At 35.3% G+C, this 18783-nt stretch overlaps 1 protein-coding gene across 1 annotated transcript in view; it reads right to left on the bottom strand.

The window, feature by feature from the left end:
- Positions 1-18783, bottom strand: part of PARD3B (par-3 family cell polarity regulator beta) — a 1011045-nt gene that overhangs the window by 761614 nt on the left and 230648 nt on the right. The window lies entirely within an intron of this gene.

Raw genomic sequence — 18783 nt, 5'->3', positions numbered from 1 at the left:
CAACAGAACTTACCAGAAAACTACAGGGAAAGCTGGCCGTGAGAAAAGAGAAACAACCTGAAATGTGCCTGAAACTTTAAAAGTTGACAACCCCCATTCCTTCAGAAGGAGGTGAGTTTCCAAAAGCAATGACGGGAGAGAGTGGATAAAGCACAAGGGAAGAGTTGATCAATATACAGCTAAGTAATACTTTTCTCCTAAAAGTAGCGTTGGTATTTGCAATGGACATTTCCAATGTAAACGCCATTGTAGCGTAGTGATTCTCTAAAAGGCAACGTGCTTCAATATTTTGGTCTCGGTCAAAGGAGTTAGAGAAATATGTTCCACATCACTCCACATTAATGAGATGAATCTGTTTTCCTCACTTCTTCTCTCTCAGTATTTACTCAGTGTGATCAATAAAGAAAGATGAGGCGTGTGATACTCTCAACCCAGAATACTGGGAACAAATTGTGCAACAATTTGAGAAGGAGGTTTATTATATAGATAGTTACCAAAATGCACTGAAATAAATGCAACTTCTGATTTGAACTTTAAAGCCCATTTGTACACTGCTCATAATTTGTTTCACCATAAACTGGAAACTGCTAAAATAAGGCAAGAAATAAGCTAAATATTTTTAAATACTTAAAAAATCTTAGAATACATTTAGATTTATAAAAGCAGTGTGAGGACACAACAGAGAGTTCCCATTATATCCTACACCCAGTTTCCCATTACTAATATTTTGCGTGAGTAGGGTACATTGGTCACAAGTAATGAACCAATATTGACATATTATTAACTGACGTCCACATTTTATTCCTATTTCCTTAGTTTTTACCTAATGTGCTATTTCTGTTCTAGGATCCCATCCAGGATTACATTCAATTTTCATGTTTCCCTAGACTTCTCTTGGCTGTTAGTTTCTCAGACATTCCTTGTTTTTGATCATCTTGACAGCTTTGAGGAGTGCTGGTCACGTGTTTTACAGAACGCCCCTTATTCTGAATTCATCTGAAGTATCACTTATGACTAGACTGGGCTTATGGAAAGAAAACCACAGAGTCAAGTGCTATTCTCATCACATCACATCAAGGGTATGTACTAACATGACTTAATCATTGTTAAGTTAATCTTGCGCAACTGGCTGAAGTAGTGTTTGTCAATTTTCTCTACTATAAATTTACTCTTCTAGCCCTTTCCATATTGTACTCTTTAGAAAGAAGTCCCGATGTATAACTCACACCTAGGGAGTGAGGACTTAGGCTTCACCTCCTGAGGGCAGATTATCTACATAACCTATTTCGAATTCTTCTGCATAGGCGACTGTACTTCTCCCCGTTTATTTACTCACTAATGCATTTATATGTATAGACTCATGGATATTTATAGTTTTACTGTGGGTTGTATTCCTAAAGTATATTTTTATTCTGTTGCTCAAATTACCCCAGCTTTGGCCACTGGCAGTCTTTCATTTGACCCCATGTCCATCTGACATACACCTATCATTGTATGATTTTTGGAGTATTAAAAAAACAAACAAACAAAAACCCTTTCTTTCTGGCACTACAAGATTCTCTAGTCTCATCTTGTATATTCCCAGTTCCAAGCTCAGAATCAGTCATTTCTCTAGGAACCTGTTTTCTTTTACCTGAATATGGTATTCAAAACCAAGACTTGGTTGACATGCATCTGGGGTGTTGCTGTTGGGATGTTGTTACTTCTAGTCACTCTTGGCTTCCAGAGCAAGGAAATATATGCATGTGCACACTAATAATATATACATATATAAATATTTATATATACATGTCTCTCTATATATGTATATTTATGTTTGTGTGTACACACACAGATCTCCATCTGTATCTATATTTAGCTAAACATGAGTTCATACTTATGTCTCCAACCCTAATCTGTTACTACATGGGACATACTAGCCATCCCATTTGCTTGTCCATAACCTCTCGCTCTACCTTATTTAACAAGTCCTAAAATGCACTTTCAGCATATTCGCCCATGAAAACAGCAAGATTTTTAAAAAAGAGTAATCTTCCAATTGATAGTTAAATCCACATATATAATACACAGGTGCTAAATTATATCAAGGTATTAATAACAATAGATGCTAACAAAGATTTCCTTTATAATTATGAATCCTACCTAGTCTAAGTTAGCATGAGTAGGGGTCTTAGCTGAGGCTGAAATGTTCAACCTTCACTCAATATTTCTCTTGGGGCAAGTTATAATTGGATGTAACACCTATTAACTCAACTTCATTCTGATAATTATTTAATAATTTTCCTCATATTTCTTTTTACAACTGCATTTAGATAGCATTAATATATGCAATGATAACATTTTGAGACATATGGAACTGCTTAAAATTGTAATTATTCCACGATCATCCCACAGGAATCACTGAAACTATACTACAGCACATTCAGATCAATATAAAAACAACACTTTACTGTATTCTTGATATCTAAAAAGCTCAAAGTTCTTATGAGTCGTATTTTAAAAAGAAACAGAGTGCAGTACCAAAAATCTCATACCTTCAAAATGAAAAATCAGCATGAATAATTGATATCTACGTTCATTTGTACTCATAAGCTGATTAAACCAACATTTCCACTTACTCCTGAGAGAATGGAGGATTATAAGGTAAGAAATACATAGTACTTCTGAGGTCATGTATTTCTTAAGTGAATGGTAGGCCATAAATCCAATTTTTTCACTCCATGCTCTCTCAATGAGGCAAAAAGCTACTCTTTTACTTTCATTATTATACTTTGAAAGCATTTGCCAAAAAAAAGAAACCCTTCCACAATCTATCCAAGAGGCTGAGGAATGTTAAAGCAGATGCATCTGTGTTGGGTGAAATTATTCTTAGCAGTTGGCAACTTATGCCATTATTATATACCTGTACTGATTGATTAAAAGAGATAGATAGTTTTTGGAGTACATCTTTATAAGCCAAGTTTACCCTTTCATAAAATACTCCAAATATTTTCGCTCCAGCCAAGATTAAGAAACAGGGCCTAGATATTTAATTGACTTGCACAAAACAAACAGACAAAATACACAAAACAACAGATTTGGGGATACTGATCAGACAAGGAAGGATACTCGAGACATAAAAAACAAATATGGCGAACCCCACCACTGCTTCAGCTCACTGCCCTGATGACAGAGGTTCCTGGCTAGAGATCAGGGCGGTGCATCCAATATAAACCAGCAGACTTCCTGTTCAGGAGACAGAGCTGAGAGTCTGCTGTCCAAGGCAGGTGGAGTACATAAGAAAGAGGAGAGAGTTGAACAAAGCAATAACTCCAGCAACCCACAGAAGGTCCCCTCAGATACTCAGCTGAGTATTGATCAGCACATGCCTATTAAGAAAGGACCTGAAAGGATTAGAAATAACAGTGCGAGCCCACGCACAAGGCCAAAAATAGTGCTTCTTTCCAACAGGTAGACTGAAACACCTCAAGATGCATAGAGAACTGGGCGGAGTATACAGGAGGCCCGGGACCGAGTAGTGGGGAAGAGTTAATCCTACACTGAGCACTGCTCTGGTCCCACCTAAGAAATTAATACTGAGACTCAAAAGAATTAAACTGTTTTCAACAGATTTCACTGTGTGCCAGAACAACGATCAAAAATATATATAGGAGTCATGGTGATGAAAGGTAAGGCAAAGAAAATATAACCAATGGTACTATAATAGCATATGGTGACAGATAGTAGCAACACCTGTGGGGAGCACACCATTGCCTACACAGTTGTCAAATCACTATGTTGTATGCCTGAAACTAATGTAACACTGTGTGTCAACTACATTTCAAATATATATATATATATATACAGGAGTAAAAATAATATCCAACATTCAGTAAGATAAAACAGTATCTGTAATTCAACAAGAATTACCAGGAAACAGACAGTAATTAGACTGATGTCTTAAACCTGAAACTAATACAATATTATATGTCAATTACTCTCCAATAAAAATTATTTTTAATTACCAGGCATGCCACAACTCTGAAGTGGCATAGTATCACTTGAAGGTAAACTCCAGTAAGTTAAAATGAAGATAATGTAAATCTTAAAGCACCTCTAATATAAGAAAGAGCTACAGCCAATGAACCAACAGAGTAGGTAAAATGGAATCATAAAGTTGCTCAATTAACCCAAATGAAAGCAGAAAAATAGGAAAATGGAACCCAGAAAAGATGATGGGATACATTTAAATCTAACCAGATCAATAATTACATTAAATGCAAATAGTCTAAATACCATAGTTAAAAGGCAGATATTGTTAAATTAGATTTAAAAAGTTAAGACCCATGTACATGTTGCCTACATGAAATTCCCATCAAATGTAAATATGCGGATGGTTTAAAAGTAAAAAGATAGAAAAAAATTACCATGCCAACACTAATCAAAAGATAACCAGAGTGGTTACATTAAGTCAAATAAAGTAGGTTCCAGAGCAAAGAATATTACCAAGGACAAAAAAGATCATTTCATAATGATAAAGGGACCAAATCATCAAATAGACATAAGATCCTCAACATTCACACACCTAACAAAAGATCTCCACAAATAATGAAGCAAAAGCCAATAAACTAAAAAGAGAAATAGGCGTATCCACAAATAGAGTCCGATTTCAAGATCATTTTGTCAATATTTTATATAATGAACATAAAATCATCAAAGAAACCATCATCCATTCCTGAGATTACATTTGAAAAACACTATCAAACAATTTTATCTAACGGATATCTATAGAACAATTTATCCAACAGCAAAACACATTCTCTTCAAGTACATCCAGTACATTTATTAAGAGAGATCATGTTCTTGGTCATAAAACAATTCTCAAATTGCAAACATTCAAGTCATACAAAATATGTTCTCTGACAAGAATGAAATTAAATCAGAAATCAATAAAGATGTCAAGAAAATTTACAAATATTTGGAAAATAAACACAGTTCTAAATAAGGCCAAGTTAAAGAAGAAAATGAAAAAGAAATTAGCGCTCTGAATTAACTAAAAATTAAACAAAGCGTACCAAAATCTGTAGGATGCTGCTAAACCAGTACTTAGTGGAAATTAAGAGTATGTATAAATGCATAAATAATAATAAATAAATGCATAAATGCATGTATTAGGAAAGAACAAAGATCCCAATATCAATTTTAAAAAAAGAAAAGATAAAATTAATTGCAAACTAAGCAACAAAACGGAAATAATAAAGATCAGAGTGAAAATCAATTAACTGGAAAGCAGAAATAATACAGATAATCAATTAAACCAAATGCTGGTTCTTTCACATATTTAAAAAGAATAAAAATCTACAGGCAAACTGATCATGAAAAAAAAAAGACAAATTAAGACAAAAACTACCAATAACAGGAATGAGAGCGGTATTATGACAATGTTGACAGATAATACAAGGCTAGTTAGGGAAGACTATGGAAAAATGCTAATAAATTCAAAAACTTAAATTAAGCGCAAAAATGTCTTGAAAGACACAAACTACCAAAGATCATTCAAGAAGAAATAACCTGAATAATTCCATATCAATTAAAGAAATTGAATTTTTATTTTAAAATATTCCTACAAAGAAAACTCTAGGCCCAAACAATTAAGGAACAAGTAATATTAATTCTATAACAACTAATCCAAGACATTAAAAGGAGAGAATACTTCTCATATCTGTATATGAGGACCGGGTTACCTTGACAACCAAACAGACATTTCAGGAAAACTATGGAAATAGATGTAAAAATTCTGGGCAAAATTGTAATTATTTGAATTCAGTGATATACAAAAAGGATAATACAGCACAACCAAGTGGAGCTTATTACAATTCTACTTGTATTCAAGGATGGTTTGACATTTGAAAATTAATCACTTTACCATATTAACAAAATAAAAACCATATGACCTTCTTAATAGGTAGGAGCAAAAAAAGAAAAAAGAAAAGAATCTGACATATCTAACATCCATTCCTGGTCATAAAAATTAAACTAAACTAAACAAAACCACTTCTCCACAAACTAGAAATAGAAGAAAATGAACTCAACCAGACAAGGAGCATCTATGAAAAAGCCTACCAGCTAATATTTTACTTAAAGGTGACAGACTGAATACTTTCTCCCGAAGATCAGAAGTAAGACAAGAATATTCACTCTCACCACTTCTATTCAGCATGTACTGGAAGCTCAAGACAATGAAATAAGACAAGCAAAAGAAATAAAAGTAATTCAAGAGTGGAAAGGAAGAAATAAAATTCTTTATTCAGAAAGGACAAGGCTAGAATCTATATTTAAAAATCCAATAGAAAAAATATATATACCTATAATGAGTGAGTTTAGCAAGGTTTCAGGATATCAATATAAAAATAACCTTTTTATATACTAGCAACAAATTCTATCTATACATTAAACAAATTTTGAAAAAAACATGAGGAAGAATTAAAAACAGATGGAGAGAGATACCTTCTTCATGGACTGGAAAACCCAGCATTAAGATGCAAATTCTCCCTAAATTAAAGTATATATTTAACATAATCCCATCACATTTTAAGCAGAAATTGACAAACCAATTATAGGAAAATGCACAGGGTACAGAGTAGCCAAAATGATTCTGAATAAGGGGAAAGAGAATTGGCAATTTTAAGATGAAATATTATAAAGCTACATTAATCAACACAATTATAAGTCCTGAAATAAACCTGCCCATGTAAGCATCCCAGACCTGACTGTAAAACCTAAAACTATAAAACTTCCCGAAGAAAATACAGGGGGGGATACCTTTGCTCCCTGGAATGGGCAAAGGTTTCTTAGCTATTACACCAAAGGCACAATCACAGAAAAGGAAACTGATCAACTTCATGAAATTCAAAACCTCTACTTTTCCTATATTTTTAAAAGGATAAAAATACAAGCCACAGACTGAAGAAATTATTATCAAATCATATAAGATGCAGACTTGCACCCAGAATATATAAAGAACCATCAAGATCAAATCAATCCAAAAACAATCACCAGTGAAATAAATCTGCAAAAGTTTTGGACAGACTCATTTTCACCAAAGAAGATATACAAACATCAAATAAGCACACAAAAAGATGCTTAACATCATTAGTTATAAGAGAAATACAAATTATAATCTACACCTACTAAAATGGCTAAAAGTAAAAAAAAAAAAAAAAAACTAGCTGTATTAAATGTTGGTGAGACAACAGAACCCCTGGAACTCTAAAACAATACTGGTGGGGATGTAAAATCATAAAATCATTTCTGGAAATAGTTTGTTAGTTTAAATATACACTTATCATATGATCCAGCCATCCCACTTATATTTACCCAAGAGAAATAAAAATATATGTTCATAAAAAGATTTATGTGCAAATATTCATTGAAGTTTTATTTATAAGAGTCAAAAATTGGAAACAACCCAGATGTCCACCCAGAGGTGAATAAACAAATTGTGGTATATCCATATAAGGAATACTAACAGGCAATAAATAGAAATGAACTACTTATACAGATCTCAACATCAATTCATCTCAAAATATTTAATTGAGTGAAAGAAGCCAGATACCAAAGAGGACAGGCTGCATGCTTCCATTTATATAAAAATCTAGAACATTCAAACTAATACATAGTGACAGAAAGCAGTTTGTGGGCGGGATAGGAAAGTACATGAGCGAAGGATTACACAACAGCTCATGGAAGTATTTGAGGCAATGGGTCTTTTCATTACTTCAATTGTGGTTATAGTTTCATGGGTATACACATATGTCAAAAAAAACCATGCTCTAATAAAACAAATATTGCCAGGCAAAAATGTCCCCAAAAGAGCCAATAAGGTTCTTACTGTACAAAGAGAGTAAAAACTAATACCACCATTAGTTTTTAATGTAGATGAAGGTGATCTGAGGCTGGAGAGAAACTCCTCGAACCTGCTAAAGAGTTAGGGACCTTGCTGAGGGAGGTCAGTCATCACACTGCCCCAGGACTGTGCTCTTCCATGCTTTTATCCTCAAGAGATTTATGTGCTATATTGGGAGTTACTGATTTAAAGGACATGTTTTTTTAAAGATTTTATTTCATTTATTAGACAGAGACAGCCAGCGACAGAAGGAACACAAGCAGAGGGAGTGGGAGAAGAAGAAGCAGGCTCCTAGCGGAAGAGCCTGATGTGGGGCTCGATCCCAGAACGCTGCGATCATGCCCTGAGCCAAAGGCAGACGCTTAACGACTGTGTCACCCAGGGGCCCCTAAAGGACATTTTTAATATTGCATTGGTAATACATTTTTTGTACTCCAGTAAAATATACATGCCATTAAGTTTGCCATATTAAATGATTTTTGGTGTTAAGTTCAGTGACATTAATTTGACATATACACATGAATACCAAAGATATAAGAAAGCACCAAAGACAACAAAAGGAAAGAGAGAGGGCAACAGTGGGAAGCAGAACAAAAGGAAAGGTAAGAGAGGTAAAGAAAAAAAAAGTATAAATATATTTATTTAAAAAACAAATTAAAATATGGTTCTTTAAATATATTTATTCTTTTTTTTAAATAAATATATTTAGAACCATAATAATTCATGTAGGAGAAAAGGAGGAACTAGAACTAAGATGTATATTTAAATAATTAGGACCATAGGTTTTAATTACTGAAATCGATTTCATCATTTGATTAAGAGGGGAGACATGAAGAAAACCTCAACAGGAACAGAGAGAACACAGGGGTCACCCACACTCAATTTTGAAGTCTGTGGACAAAAATACCTTGTCCAGTTGCCTAGATTCTAAGCAGACTACTACCCATAGACCAGACTATGATCCCATCCCTCCCGGCACCCCCATTTCAGGTCCTTCCAGAGCTTCAATCAAATCAAGAACCTAGAATGCCCCTAAGAATTCATCTCCACCAGCATCAAATCCCACAACACTGACGAACCCCATAGTAGTTAGAAATCTACATGTCAAGTCAACTTCCATTTCTGTCACTTGACCCCAACATTGTGTTAGGGATTTTAGGAGATGAAATAAAGACTTCAAACGCTGTACAGTTTACACAAACCAGTAGAGGTCAATGCAATATGCAAACACAGAAAAAAAAATGAGCATTCGTGCTAAGTACTTCAAAATATTTTGTTATAGCCTCAGACTCAAAACTCCCCATCCAGAGCTACTGAGAGGCTCAGGCAGAACTCCATGAATACAAATGCAAAGCACAAACAGATTTATGCAAGGGATACACAACTTTGCAGAAAGAGTGTACAGACAGGTGATTTCACTCCCAAGAACCACAATGAAGATAAAGCTGAAAACCTCTCCTAATGTAAATTAAACTAGTTAACAAAGACAAATACAAATAGAAACGCAACCCAAATGCAGGAGTTTTTACGAGTCAAAACGTAATAAATTTCTTATAGAACCTATCAGAGATAATTTCAGTGTCTCTGGATGTGACAGTACGTTCCAAGAGAATGATATTAATTTTAAAATGGCCTCCTTAGCCTTTTAAGTCACCTAAAGAATGTGTTTTCAAATTATACAGAGCATTTCTCCCATCTCACTGGCCAATGGCATTCTTCCAAAAAACCTCTTCTGTTGTAGAAACCCTGAAATGGCAATAAATTTCATTTTAAAAAGTTCAGAAAGTTAAGATGTCTCATATGCTAATATGAAATATATTTATTTCACAAATAGGGGAAGTCCAATAAACTACCAAGAGCAGGGAAATAGTGATGTCTGTTTATAAGTCAGCGTTTTTTTTAATTTGTCCAAGCTCTCTTCTTTGTATCCACTCTAAATACAATTTTCCAGTAAGTCAGTATTATTTACAGGTATGCTTTCCTGGTACTTTATTTCAATAACTTTCCTTTATGAGAATAACAATACAATAACAAAACAAGCATGCAAAATGAGACATATTTAGCTCTCATGGTACAAAATGTTTTTTGAACCGATTACATTTTCTTTCAGGTAATAAACTTGTTCTTCATTGAAATATGACAATTTATTTCAGGAGCCTATTTAAATATAAAATAGACTAGAATGTCTTACCTGGATTCTTACAAAATAACCATATTTTAATTGAAAAAACTTCTCTCCTATGTTATGACGTTTTGTAAGCTGTTAAATCATTAATGAAATACAAACCAGCTTATTTTCCTGTGAAAGCCTCGACCACTCCACAGTTTTCAATCTAATGAATAGTTCAATATTAGTATGGTCAAAGAACAATGCAATCATATCTGAATATAGCGTCTCCAGAGGCATACGGCTGTTCAAAACCTAGTCCCTGGATTTGAGTACATCAGACCAGAAACTAGAAAGCATTGTATCAACCATATTAGCATGCTGGCCACAAATGCCATCCCAGAATGGGACAGTATGAAGATAACACACCTGCTAAGCTTCACAAGGTGGTCCTGTATGACATGCAATGCAGTGAATCATAATTATGTTGAAGGGCTGCTTGTCTGGATATGCTTACTCTACATTTCTGAATCTTGGCAATGAGAATAGAGGATCCTAACACAGTTCGCTAAGTGCCAGGCACCCCAGTCTCACATGAATGGTCTATGTTGCGACATTCAAAGGAAGAAGCAGCCATAGAGGTCGTTAATCTTTGAAACAGCTTCTGAGTCTTCATGGTGGAGAAATTCCTTTCTCTAACCTGTGTGCTAGATGCTGGTGGCGTTCTCCAGGTTGGATCACGGTTCTTCCCACTGTGGTGATGTGAGGCATAATTGCCCTTTTGCCATATAATAAGTCTTCCCCTCGATGATACTTGCCCTGTTTGTCAGTGCTGTATTACATCCCGTGAAAGACCAGCTTAACAGTATTTCTGAACATTACCACTCAATCGCATCACGTATTTCTGAACTTCGCAAGTCAAACATGTCATACTCCAAATCATGGGATTGCACTGGTCAAGGAAGTGATGGAGAAGAGAATGGGGCCTGGGAATAGCACTTGGGATTACAGACAACCAACAATACTGGTGTGTAATACAGCACAAATATTACTATTACTTTTTCCATGACTGCCTCTTTGGACTGAAGTGTTCATAATTTGTGCCCAACCTTCTCTTAGAAGACTGAAGTTGCTTATAAATAATGACATAGAAACAAAAGAGAAAAGTCAAACATATGGAGTGATTAGAAAATAAGTTTCGATGACACTTGTTAACATAGCTCCTGCTAAATTTAACTTTCAATTTCTGGTCACCAGACAAAAATGGGAGGATTCACAGGTTACACAGTATCCTTATCTTTAAAAAAAAAAAAAAAAAAAAAAAGAGGAAAAAAACATGCTATAAAGGAAATAAATGACTTCCGATTAGTAAACTCTAAAACTAATATATCACATTGGTTATAAAAGAAATATAACATGTAAAGTAGGGAGAGAATTCCTTATTTAACTGGTGCTTAATAATTATTCTCAGCAAGAACAAAAATATTAAAATAGAATTAAGGCTATGCATTTCTGGGCAGGCTCAGCTAATAAATTCTATAATGATCTAATCCTTTAAAAGATTAGATATTCTATAGAATGTCTCTCTTGCAGAGCCTGTGGATTGCTACCAAGTATTCTCTGTTGGTAACAGAAGAGACACGCATACCCTGTGGTATCGAGTGGCAAGCCCGGCATCTCATGATCAACCTTGCCCAGGCTGCTCATCTTTTTTCTCTAGTAAAAGGAAACCCCTGGCTCTCTGTTATGTGCCAACAAGCTGCAAACAGTTCTATCTGCCCAGTGGTCTTAGAAGTCCATCCTGGACAGATGACAGGAGTGCCCCTTGCTCCGTGAATCTAATCTGCCATGTAACAGTACAATGATGAACACTGCTTTCCTGCTTGGAATGTTAAGGAGGGCCACCAAAATCACAATCTGTTTGTATAAAAGTTCACAGAGGAAGTGGCAGGGCTCAGGAAAATAGATTTTAATCCACCAAAGGCATTACTGGACTGATCAGAATGGAAACAGCTTTTTTCTTCCTTATTGAAGTTTGGGGAAAAAATGAAAATATCACTCATTTATGGTTCAATGTTTATATTTTGAATATTTCTATTCTTTCCATGACTAGGTCTACCTATCTTGGGTGTTAAGGTCCTAAGGGACAACAGCAAACATATTATCAAACCTAAGCAGTTTACTAAAATAGTTTAACAATGATGATAGTGATATACATTTTCTAGAGAGAGTGTAAGCAACACCATTTTCAGAGGCGCAGACAATAATCAAAGAAACAAATGACGTGTGTAACAGCACTTGGTGCCACAATACATTTACGGTGGTCTGCTAGAGCTGGCTCAGACTGACTCAGGGAAGCAGACCGAGATTTCAGGTGCTCTGTGAGCCCGTTGTTAAACCATAACCATTACTGAATATATAATTACATAAAATTATAATTAAATCAATTATATTAAAAACAAACATAATAAACTCTTGTAACTTGTCATTTCCTGAATAGTTGACTCTATTTTATTGTTACGCACGCCCTGGAGGCTATTTACATCTATCATTACCTGTCTGGTGAAATCAGTCCTATTCCACCTCATCCCAGCCCTGGGCCCTGGTTCGTGAATGGTTATCAACACATCTGTAGACACTTAACCAAAATGAACTGAACACCGTGTCAGGGCAGCAAGCTATAACGGATACAAGTTGCCTTTTTAAACTTATGCCAAATTTAAAAAAAAAAAAAACCACAACTCTGCAGTAGTGTAATTCATTTTTTTTTCCTTGAAGTAACAATACATCTCCTTGGTTACATGGAATTTGCAGAGATTTGAGTCTTAATATCAAAGAGTGAAAACCTTGTATAAGAGAGTTAAGACCTTCCGAAAAGTACGGCTGTGTTGCTTTGAAGATCACAAATAATACTTAGGAAACTCCAAATACCTTCACTGCTTTTAGCTAAGTCTGTTAACCACCTATCACTGTACTAGTTTTAGCTTCTTTCAATCTCCCTTAGTTCCAAATACATCCCATCCCTTTGAACACACCCATATTTCGATAATACAAATCCAAGGTGGTCTCCAGACTCACGGAGTGAAGTGTCAGAAAAAGAAGTTACAGGGACGCCTGGGTGGCTCAGTCATTTAAGAGTCGGACTCTTGATGTCAGCTCAGGTCTTGGTCTCAGGGTTGTGAGTTCAAGCCCCATACTGGGCTCCACGACCTGGGCATGGAGCCTACTTTTAAAAAAATTTACAAATTATTACACTGCTTGTAAACATGCCCCCATATGGAAACACAGTCAAAGAAAATTATTTGAACAGGTGTAATGATGAAAAGGAAAGAAGGGGGGGATTTATGTTAGAAGAGGTCAACGATAAGTGGGACTATAAAACAACAAGAGAACTTATTGGGAATATTTGAACTACACCCTCACTGGAAGGATAGCTTTTCAGAATTATAATCCTAAAACTACATTTATTTTTATTAGCACAGAAATAAAGCCAAAATACACATATGACTAATTAAAGAGTCTGCTCATTTTCAGGAAAAGTTGTGAATCTTGAACAAATCAAATGAGGTAGAACTCAAATGGTAGGCCATTCCCAAGATGATAAAGGCAGAGCAACTAGGGAGTAGTTCTCTAAAATATAAATGAAATGTTCTGGCTAACACTAAAACTTTGTTTCCATCAAAGAGAAGACAAAAAAGAGAAGGAAAAAGGAAAAGAGTAGAGCAAGTCTCATACATTTTGCAAATACAAGTCACTGTCAAAGTCAGTCCCTACTACTATTGGGACTTCTTTTGATCACCACGGATTAAACAAAAACTGGTCTCCCTTTTTCCTTCCTTATTCATGCTCATGACAATCAAGGGTGATTTAAAAAAAAAAAAAAACAACAGCTTAAAGAACTCCAAGAGAATGTCAGTGATGGTGCTTGCCACCAGCTGTTTGTGAAGTGCTAAAAGATTCGGCTGATGAATGGGTCTATAAAAAACAAAAAAAGCAAAACCTTATTATTATGTTCAGGAACCTGGATTAAGAGAGATGTAGGAGGTAATCAAGTAATTTGTGTACAAGACATCTCAGAGAATTAAAATTAGCTGGAACACACCAGGTTGTAAACTCTCTGCATTAGAAACCATCGTCCTTTCTAATTGACTACTTAATATCTAGGCCCTCATCATAGGACTAAGTGTGTTTTTCAAGCATGATATTTGAAGTATATACACTACTAAGGGGAGGTGTCAGGCACAGGTGGTAGTTTTAAGGGTAGAAAGATGGACAGGAGATGGACAGTATGATTATACACTGAAAAATCCTGCATTCTAAGTTTTTTTTTTTTTTTTTTAACTTTAGCTTCTGTAGGTATAGGGGAAAAAATCAGCCTTATTTCAAAAGGAAACTACAGGCTTTGTCTGGTTTTCTTTACAATACAGTACTGTGAAAACAAAGGGTACATATTCATGTTCTTTTGTCAATATAAAACTTGATAAAAAATACAAAAGCGCTGGTCCCAATGATTTGTTTTAAGATTTCCAGTCTAAAGCTATTATTGCTATATTCTTTATCAAGCAAAAACAGTGAAGCAGGTTGAAAAGGATAATATTTTAAGTACCTTAAGAAAAAAAATATAAGAAGAAATACAATATGTTCTGATATTTGTGCTTTTACCCATAAAGTTCAGCACATATCCATAACCAATCAAAAGTCTAATAAATGTATATTTGCTACCAGATTCACTATTCAGAATTTTTCTATTTACAAAATTGGTGAAGTCTTTCTAAATTAGATTTTTAACACCCTTCTGACTTTCATTATCAGGTATCCCAAGGGCATTAGCTCCACAGAACTTTTTGTTAAATGTAAAAGATACAGTCTAGTATTCTTTCTGAAACCATATCCCCATACACATTTTAGTAAATATGATTAAAATAAGTTTCAGGGACTGGAAGGCAAAGGATTATTAACATTAAGGAACTTTTTAAAGTATCCAAGTATGAAGTTTTTAAGTTCTCAGATTTTAAGGGCAGAAGTAACGTGGACTAATAAACAGGCATAGGCACAGAAACAGTGAAAACCGAAGTGGGATAATTCAGCGCTTCCATTTTCTATACTGTAACAAGCTAGAGGTACTAATAACAAGTATATAGACAAGGTCACTGACATAATGGCTCTGACCCTTACAAAATCTGATTACTGGTAAAAACTCTTGGTTTAAAAGAGTGAAGCAATATGATACCTCAAAAAGAGCAAAGCAATAAAAAAATATATATATCAGAAAACTGGGACCTACAGTTACCCCTGCCATAAACTCACTATCCCCACGTGAGCCATTGAAACTGAGTCTCACTTTCTTCAATTGCAAAGTGAGGCTTATGATCCAAAATGGCTTCCAAGATTCACTCCACTCCCCAAATCCTCTGATTTTCCAAAACTCCTCTTCCAGAAAAACAGAAAGTGAGAATTATTTTAGAAATTCATTTAATAAACAGTCAATGTTCTTACTGCTGTGATAAATTTAAGTGAATTATTTTTATTATAAATTGTTACGAACAAATTTTCAGATTATTATGAATGGCAGTTCTCCTCATGTACAAAATAAGAGGGGAATGATACAACGTGGGTAAGACACGCTCAACGGGAAAGAACGCTAAGGAAATGATATTATAAAGTAATGCTACAGAAAACCAAAGCCTACATTTCAACCTTGAGTGAATTGCTATCATTTTTATTCTGATCAGGATCAAGTTAGAAGTATGACTACTGCAGCACCCGAGGGCTCACCACTCTACAGCAGCCATCAAATGACTAAAGAAAAGCCTTTGCACTTGTTCCAATACTAAGATCAAGAGGATTTTCCTTTCTATTTTCTTTGGATGAGCATTTTCTTTGTACTATAAACTTAGGTCATAAAAGTTAAGAACAATCTTTTCCATTTTCTGGACCCTTCAGGACAGTGACAAACACAAAATAAAAAGAAATAAAAACAACAACCCAGAGGCCATGACTTTAGGAAAACCTCATTTTCTCCTCTATTGACTGGTTATCTGTAGGTTGCTTCATCTATAGAGGCTCAAAATTGGCAGATTCTTAGATGGTGCTTTGGGACTAGGTGATGTCAATGCCATGTAGGAAGCTTGTTCAGTCACTGGTATCCGAAGGTAAACATCAGGACCCAGAGGGCTTCCTGTCACATACCACATCCTCATCTCTTCTTTGAAACTTGACTGCAAATGATGTAATTCCTAATGCTTGGATTTATTTAATGACTCAAAAGCTTGGCTGTTGATTAAAAAAAAAGGCTTTGACCTAAGCAACTTCAATTGAAGAGACACAAAAAATAAAAAAGGCAGAACTCTGGGCCCAAAAGAGTACAGGGAATGCATCTGGAATAGCAACACTCCTGCCCCAGTTGTTGACTGCATGGAGAGCTAGTAAAGAGGTAATTCAGAAAGTCTAAACTGTTCCATGAACTATTTTTCAAAAATATTACAAAGCTAAAAATTAACCTTCATCAAATTACAGGATACACGTGAAGGGCGGGAGGAGACCACAGCATTCTTGGACAGGAGCATGAAAACTGCTATTGACCATCACTTAACATACTGAAAATTTCTGTGGATAAACAGATTCGCTTTAGGAAGATATTTTATCTCAAGCTTAAGCACCTTATTTCCATTAAAAAAAAGTTGACTGGGGAATTGTGTTGGATGGCTCTCCTGGTAGCTCCTGCTTCATTACAGAATTAAAATCACACCTTCGTGATATCACTTTCCTAAGTTGTATAGTTGTTTTATGCACGTGACTCGTAAGTCTTTTACTGCTTCTAAGGGACTTAAAATATCACGTATCTTCCAATTTTTACAATACTGTGTTTGCCATCATAGTGATATAATACTTGAAAAATTTATTTCAAATACTACTCGGTCACAAAATAAAAATCATTTCACCTACTTAAAACATGCTTTCCATTTAACAATAGAATATGGCAGCTTTTTGGGGCGCCTGGGTGGCACAGCGGTTAAGCGTCTGCCTTCGGCTCAGGGCGTGATCCCGGCGTTGTGGGATCGAGCCCCACATCAGGCTCCTCCGCTATGAGCCTGCTTCTTCCTCTCCCACTCCCCCTGCTTGTGTTCCCTCTCTCACTGGCAGTCTCTATCTCTGTCGAATAAATAAATAAAATCCTTAAAAAAAAAAAAGAACATGGCAGCTGCTTAAAAGAGCCTAGTGACATAAATGTAAGTGAATGCATGACAAATCTAAGTCCAAAGCTGATACTTTGAGACACAGCAGTAGAGGACGTGTTCTACGTCATCACATTATACAACAGTTACATAATACCCTATGGATGACACCATACAAAAATCTCAAATATATAATTCCCTTGTTTGAAAAATACATCCACAATCATTTTACTATTACTTGAACCTGCATCATACTTCATGTACCTTGTCGTCGCCTACCTGTTTTTAGATGAGGAAACCAGTTCTCAGAGCTTTCAGTGGTTTGTGCTGGATCAAGTAATAATTAGAGGAAGATGTGGCGCTAGAACCTAAGGATTCCTCACTGGGAGTTCACATGCTTTCTGGCTAAAAGAAAATTTACTAGTAAAATGATGGAGCATCAAAAGGCTGTTAAATTTATTTGGCCTAAAATATTTGATATGAGGAAGAGCATCTGTACCTAGATAGCTTATAACATCTACAAAAGAATTTGAGTCAGATTAAGAATTCCATTGTGTGCATGATAAAACCACCCACAGAATAATACGCAGCTTATCATCACTTTTATACATTCTAGGTTCTATTCTTCTATCAGCTGGAAAATTTAACAGTCCCTATGCAATAATGATGTAGGGCTGTTACAGAAGAATATGTCCTATGGATTTTTTCTTTAATTGAAGTATAGTTGACACACAATGCTATGTTAATTTCAGGTGTACAACATAACAATTCAACTAGATTATACATCATGCTACGCTCACAAGTGTAGCTACCATCTGTCACAACACTATTGTAATACCACTGACTATATTCCCTATGCTGTACCTTCTATCCCCATGGCTTATATATTCCAAACTGGAAGCCTGTAGCTCTCACACCACTTAACCCATTCTGTTTATTCACCCTCTCCCCTCTAGCAACCATCAGTTTGCTCTCTGTATTTGAGTCTGTTTCTGCTTTCTGTTTTTTCGTTTGTTTTTTAGATTCCACATGTAAGTGAAATCATATGGTGTTTATCTTTCCCTATCTTTATTCATCTATTGATGGGGCCTTGGGCTGCTTCTATATCTTGGTTATTGTAAACAGTGTTGCAATAAACATAGCGGTGTATATATATCTTTTTTTAATTGTTTTTATTTTCTTTGGGTTAATACCCGGTAGAACTACTGGAACGTATAATAATTTTATTTTTAATTTCCTGAGAAAGCTCCACACTGTCTTCCACAATGGCTGCACCAATTTGCATTCCCACCAGTAATGCACTAGAGTTTCTTTTTCTCCATATCCTCATCAACACTTGTTTCTTTTTTTTATTTTAGCCATTCTGACAGGTAAGAGGTGATATCTCATTGTGGTTTTGATTTGCATTTCCCTGATGACTGATGTTGGGCATCATTTCATATCTTTGTTCGCCATCTATATATCTTCTTTGGAGAAATGTCTGTTCATGTCTTCTGCCCATTTTTCTAATTGATTATTTGGGGTTTTTTGTGTTGAGTTGTATAAGTTCTTTATACATTTTGGATATTAACCCCTTACCACAGACATCATTTGCAAATATCTTCTCCTATTCTATA

Source organism: Ailuropoda melanoleuca, chromosome 2 (genome assembly GCF_002007445.2).
Source record: "Ailuropoda melanoleuca isolate Jingjing chromosome 2, ASM200744v2, whole genome shotgun sequence".
In the NCBI taxonomy this organism is placed as follows: Eukaryota; Metazoa; Chordata; class Mammalia; order Carnivora; family Ursidae; genus Ailuropoda; species Ailuropoda melanoleuca.
The sequence above is the reverse complement of the archived record's forward strand: the minus strand, read 5'-3'. Positions and strand labels throughout refer to the sequence as shown.